Genomic DNA, 6,375 nt, shown 5'->3' with positions numbered 1-6,375 from the left:
AGTGTGACTACAGTGAGGAGTCACCTGGTGTCTGAAGAGCAGATTGATCCCCGGGTACTTCACCAAGTAGTTGCGGTAGACAACTCTGAGCGCCTCTGCAGAGTGGCGCAGGTTCCCTTTGAATGGGGGGGGGTCTCAGGTTCCTGGAAAGTAGCTGTGAGTCCAACCATGCCTGTTGATTGTTTGCTAGGTAACGACCTGGAGGATTCCCCTTGGAAGGAGGTGGAACACAGGTCTCACTTGGAGATGTTGGGTCTGCCTGGGTGGGTATGTGTATCCACCCGGTCTATGGCAGCCAATCAGGGTAGTCAAGAGCCCCTGGAGCCTGAAACAGTGGCCCAGGGGACCGCCAAGAAGAGGAAGGGCAGGGGGCGTGGGAAACCGGCCCCCGAGGTTCCCACGGTCCGGGAGGAGGCGGAGCCTGAGGGTGACGCCCCGGAACCTACAGGGGAGCAGGTTGTTGAACTGGGTGAGGTCCCCGAGCTGTCGCAGTGGCAGCAGGAAGGGGGACCTACCAGGGAAGCATTCTGCACAGCGCAGAAGGAGTGCCCTACTCTTGAGGGGCTGCGGCAGCAGGCTGCAGCCCAGGCGGCTGGCGAGGCGCCAGGTACTCACCTGATTTATTGGGAGGATGGCCTCCTGTACAGTGAGCCTAAGGTTCCTGAGCCTGGGTCAGCTCGTATGCTGGTGGTACCCCAGTGCTTCAGGGCCTTCCTACTGGGTTTGGCTCATGATGTGCCTTTGGCAGGACATCTAGGGCAGGACAAGACCTATAAGAGGCTTGTCTCCCACTTTTGCTGGCCCTTGATGCACAAGCAGTCAGCTGCTTATTGTAGGTCTTGTCAGACTTGTCAGGCAAGTGGCAAGAGTGGGGGGAAATGCAAAGCTCCCCTCCAACCTTTACCTGTAGTCAGTACTCCCTTTGAAAGGGTAGGAATTGACATTGTGGGGCCTCAGGATCCCAAGACAGCCATGGGCAACAGGTTCATCCTGGTCTTGGTGGACCATGCCACGCGGTACCCAGAAGCCATTCCTCTAAGGACGGTCACTGCCCCCGTGGTGGGACGTGCCTTGATGGGGTTTTTTACCCGCATGGGGTTCCCCAAGGAGGTGGTATCTGATAGAGGTACAAACTTCATATCCACTTATATGAAGTCTCTGTGGAAGGTGTGTGGGGTAACCTACAAGTTCACCACCCCTTACCACCCCCAAAGTAATGGTCTGGTTGAGAGATTCAACCGCACCTTGAAAGGCATGATTCAGGGCCTGTCAGAGCCCTTGAGGCGTAAGTGGGACGTCCATTTGCCATGTCTTCTGTTCGCTTACACGGAGGTGCCTCAAAAGGGACTTGGCTTTAGCCCCTTTGAGCTCATCTATGGCCACCCTGTGAGGGGACCGCTCAGTCTGCTGAAGGAGGCTTTGGAGAAAGCTCCTAGTAAACCACCCCAGGATGTATTTAGCTACATGCTGGCACTAAGAAACCAGACTGCCCGCTTCAGGAGTCTCGCTCAGGAGAACCTGGAAGCAAGCCAGGAGGATATGAAACGGTGGTACGACCAGAATGCCACTCTGGTTGAGTTTCAGCCTGGACAAAAAGTGTGGGTCATGGCACCAGTGGAGCCTAGGGCTCTCCAAGATAAGTGGACTGGGCCTTTTGAGGTGGTGGAAAGAAACAGCGAGGTCACCTATCTGGTAGACTTGCAATCCCCCCGGAACCCTTTGAGGGTCCTACATGTCAACCGCCTCAAACCACACTTTGAGCGAACTGAGCTATCCATGCTCCTAGCGACAGATGACGGGGTGGAGGAAGAGAGTGAGCCTCTTCCTGACCTCCTGTCTGCAGGAGAGAAAGATGGATCTGTAGAGGGAGTGATCCTCTCCCCCTCCCTGACTGAGGAACAGCAGAGGGACTGTCGCCACGTGCTGGGACAGTTCGCCTCGCTGTTTTCCCTGATCCCAGGAGTCACACACCTGTGCACACATGATGTGGACACTGGGGACAGTACACCTGTTAAACATAAGGTTTACAGGGTGACTGACAGGGTCAGGGCTTGCATTAAGGAGGAAGTCTTCAAAATGTTAACCCTAGGGGTTATTGAGCACTCCAGCAGTCCTTGGGCCAGCCCAGTGGTCTTGGTCCCAAAGGCTGCTGCTCCTGGTGCCACTCCAGAACTTAGATTCTGTGTGGACTACCGGGGTCTCAATGCGGTCAGCAAGACTGACGCACACCCCATCCCCCGACCTGATGAGCTCATTGATCGGTTAGGAGCTGCCAAGTACCTCAGTACGTTTGATTTAACATCTGGGTACTGGCAGATTGCCTTAACTGAGGGGGCAAAGGAGAGGTCAGCATTCTCTACCCCAGATGGGTACTTCCACTTCAATGTGATGCCCTTTGGGATGAAGAACGCCCCTGCCACCTTTCAGAGGTTGGTCAACCAGGTGTTGGCAGGACTGGATGAGTTCAGTGCCGCCTACCTGGATGACATTGCTGTGTTTAGTTCCACATGGGAGGAACACCTACAACACCTCTGGAGAGTGTTAGAGGCCCTGAAGAAGGCAGGCCTCACTATTAAGGCGAGCAAGTGCCAAATAGGGCAGGGTTCTGTGGTGTACTTAGGACACCAGGTGGGGAGTGGCCAGGTGGCACCCCTACAGCCTAAGATTGACATGATTCTGGCTTGGGAGCCTCCCAAGACCCAGACTGACGTGAGAGCCTTTTTAGGTCTCACAGGATATTACAGGAGGTTTGTTAAGGGATATGGTACCATTGTTACCCCCTTAACGGAGTTGACTTCTAAGAAGCAACCCAGGAAAGTGATCTGGACAGAGGCTTGCCAGAACGCTTTTGATGCCCTGAAGGCTGCCATGTGCACAGCACCTGTGCTGCAGGCACCTGACTACTCCAAGGAGTTTGTTGTGCAAACAGACGCCTCAGAGCATGGTATTGGAGCAGTACTCTCACAGCTTAATGAAGAGGGCCTAGATCAACCCGTAGCCTTCATTAGCAGGAGGTTACTACCCAGGGAACGTAGGTGGAGTGCCATAGAACGCGAAGCGTTTGCTGTGGTCTGGGTACTGAAGAAGCTAAGACCCTACTTGTTTGGGACTCACTTCCGAGTTCAGACCGACCACAGGCCCCTCAGATGGTTAATGCAGATGAGGGGTGAGAATCCAAAACTGTTGAGGTGGTCCATTTCCCTACAGGGGATGGACTTTACGGTGGAACATCGTCCTGGTACAGAGCACGCCAATGCTGATGGTCTGTCCAGGTTCTTCCGCCTTAGTGATGAGAACTCCCATGAGGTTGGGTAGTTGCTCCCCACTTTTAGCTGGGGGGGACACGTGTTAGACTTTTCATCCTTGGCGTGGTCTCCCTTAACTTTTTGCCTCTGTTCCCCAGGTTGTTGATGTGTGCTGGACTCTGATTTTATTGTGTTTGTTACTCTGGGCACTTTACCACTGCTAACCAGTGCTAAAGTGCAAGTGCTCCTGTTTAAAATGTGTACGTAATTGGTTCTCCATGATTGGCATATTTGTTTTACTGTTAAGTCCCTAGTAAAGTGCACTAGAGGTGCCCAGGGCCTGTAAATCAAATGCTACTAGTGGGCCTGCAGCACTGGTTGTGCCACCCACATAAGTAGCTCTGTAATCATGTCTCAGACCTGCCACTGCAGTGTCTGTGTGTGTATTTTTACACTGTAAATTCGACTTGGCAAATGTACCCACTTGCCAGGCCTAAACCTTCCCTTTTCTTACATGTAAGGCACCCCTAAGGTAGGCCCTAGGTAGCCCCAAGGGCAGGGTGCAGTGTATGGATAAGGTAGGACATGTAGTAATGTGGTTTATATGTCCTGACAGTGAAATACTGCTAAATTCGTTTTTCACTGTTGCAAGGACTGTCTCTCTCATAGGATAATATGGGGGCTACCTTTAAATATGATTAAAGTGTAGATTCCCCTAGAGAGTAGATGGACATGTGGAGTTTGGGGTCCCTGAACTCACAATTTAAAAATAAATCTTTTAGTAAAGTTGATTTTAAGATTGTGCGTTTGAAAATGCCACTTTTAGAAAGTGAGCATTTTCTTGCTTAAACCATTCTGTGACTCTGCCTTGTTTGTGGATTCCCTGTCTGGGTCAGTTTGACAGTTGGGTTGTTTTTCACCTCACACCAGACAGTGACACAAAGGGAGCTGGGGTGTAACCTGCATTTCCTGATTAGCCATCTCTGCTAGGAGGGAGGGGTGGAGTGGTCACTCTCATCTGAAAGGACTGTGCCTGCCTCTAACAATGCCGGCTCCAGCCCCCTGGTGTGTGTCTGAGGCCTTGCCTGGGCAAGGCAGGATTTCACAAGTAGGTGTGAGTCCCCTTTGAAGAAAGGTGACTTCAAAGACTAAAATGGTTATAAGAAGGGCACCCAAATCTACAGACTTCAGAAACACTTCTGGAACCAAGAGGAACCTCTACCTGGGGAAGAGCTGAATAGCTGAGGAAGAAGTGCTGCCCTGCCTGTGACTGTGCTTTGTGGAGCATTCATGCAGTGCTGCTTCTGCCAGAGTCAGAGGGCAAAGACTGGACTTTGTGTTCCTTCCATCTTGAGAAGAAATCTCCAAGGGCTTGATCTAGAGCTTGCCTCCTGTTGTTTGAAGTCTCAGGGACAGCAAAGACTTCTCTCTGCCAGCACCTGGAGTCTCTGGAGAGACTCCTACTCTGCCCTGTGGTGCCCATCCAGTTCCTGGGACCCTGAAAGGAGAAGCTGGCAGCCTAAAGACAAGAAAATCCACGCACAGAGCGCTGTGCGGGAAAAAGATCGACGCAAATCCGATCTGCGGCTGAAAAACGACGCGCCGCCAGCTCCGCAGCTGAGAAACGACGCTCGCAGGAAACGCGACCGAAGAATCGATGCACGGAGCAGGAGAAACGACGCGCAGCATCGCTGACGGAGGCTGGGAGATCGCAACCTGCGCGGCGGGATCTTCAACTCATTGTGCGGCTGGATTTTTGACTCGAGTACCGCCGTGCGGAGTTATTTTCGACGCACACCCGCCTGTGCGGGGTTATTTTTGACGCACACCAGGTACATTTTCACTCTAGCAGCGCTAGTGTGTTTTTAAAACTACTTAAAGACTCTTTTTGATTTTTAATTAATAACTTGACTTGTGTATGGTGGATTTTTGTCGTTTTGGTCTTGTTTTGTTTAGATAAATAATTCCTATTTTTCTAAACCTGTGTTGTGTCATTTTGTAGTGTTTTCATTAAGTTACTGTGTGTGTTGGTACAAATACTTTACACCTAGCACTCTGAGGTTAAGCCTACTGCTCTGCCAAGCTACCAAGGGGGTAAGCAGGGGTTAGCTGAGGGTGATTCTCTTTTACCCTGACTAGAGTGAGGGTCTTTGCTTGAACAGGGGGTAACCTGACTGTCAACCAAGGACCCCATTTCTAACAGTCGCATTGCACAATTTAAGGCTGTGGCAGTGGGGACTGGACATAGGGTGGGATAGGTACTGGGACATAGTCCAAGGTATTTTGTGATGGCTTACCTTAGGAGAGGTTTGGCTCATGCCTTGCGGCAAACCCATGCAGTGTATGGTCGAAGGCTGTGTATCCATAAGACTGTCGGGAGAGTGCATTTGGCACACTGCCTCGCCTCAGTTGAGGCCCTGGAATAATGCCCAGCAATCAGAATTTCGGTTTAGGCGCACGTAGTTCTGTCAGAATTAGTTAAACAAACTTTGTATTTTTACTGAGAGCTCAAGCAACGATCCCCTTTAACACCAGTTCCTTATTGTAAATAATACAGAAAAACACAAGGATCAAAATTAATTTCATAGTATGTGGAATGTCTAGTAATTCACATAGCACTCCTCCGAGGTCACTTATCTGGACTACGGTACAAGGCAAAAGGCTGTGTGCAGTTGAGAGTGGCCATACAGTGAGTTAACTAAAGACTGTGGGGCAGTAATATTGCCCATAGGATGGGAGCAGGGTATGCAACCACCCTCTGCTATGAATGGTCAAGACTTAGCGAAGCAAGGTTGGCTGCCCGAGAGGTTTTGACACTGGGTCTGGATGAAGGCCAGAACTGCGGCACAGTGGTGGTTTGCCACACCGGAGGCTGGGTACAGCTCTGCAGCCAACCCATGCTGAACATGTCCAAGGGAGTGAGCAGCAGGGTATATTTGCTCAGTGGGTTTGGTGCAAAGCCTGGCTGTATGCCCGGCCTTGCAGACAATACACAGAAGGGTTGGTCCAGTGGGGATGGCCCCATTTAAGGTTTGGACAGGGCCTGTTCACATTGTCAGCTGTCTATGGCCAGAAGGCATGCTCAGTGAGGGTTAGCCACATGGTATTTAGGTGTAGGGTCTCTGGGCAA

This window comes from Pleurodeles waltl, chromosome 2_1, assembly GCF_031143425.1.
Source record: "Pleurodeles waltl isolate 20211129_DDA chromosome 2_1, aPleWal1.hap1.20221129, whole genome shotgun sequence".
NCBI classification, from domain to species: Eukaryota; Metazoa; Chordata; class Amphibia; order Caudata; family Salamandridae; genus Pleurodeles; species Pleurodeles waltl.
Note: the sequence above shows the minus strand (reverse complement) of the source record.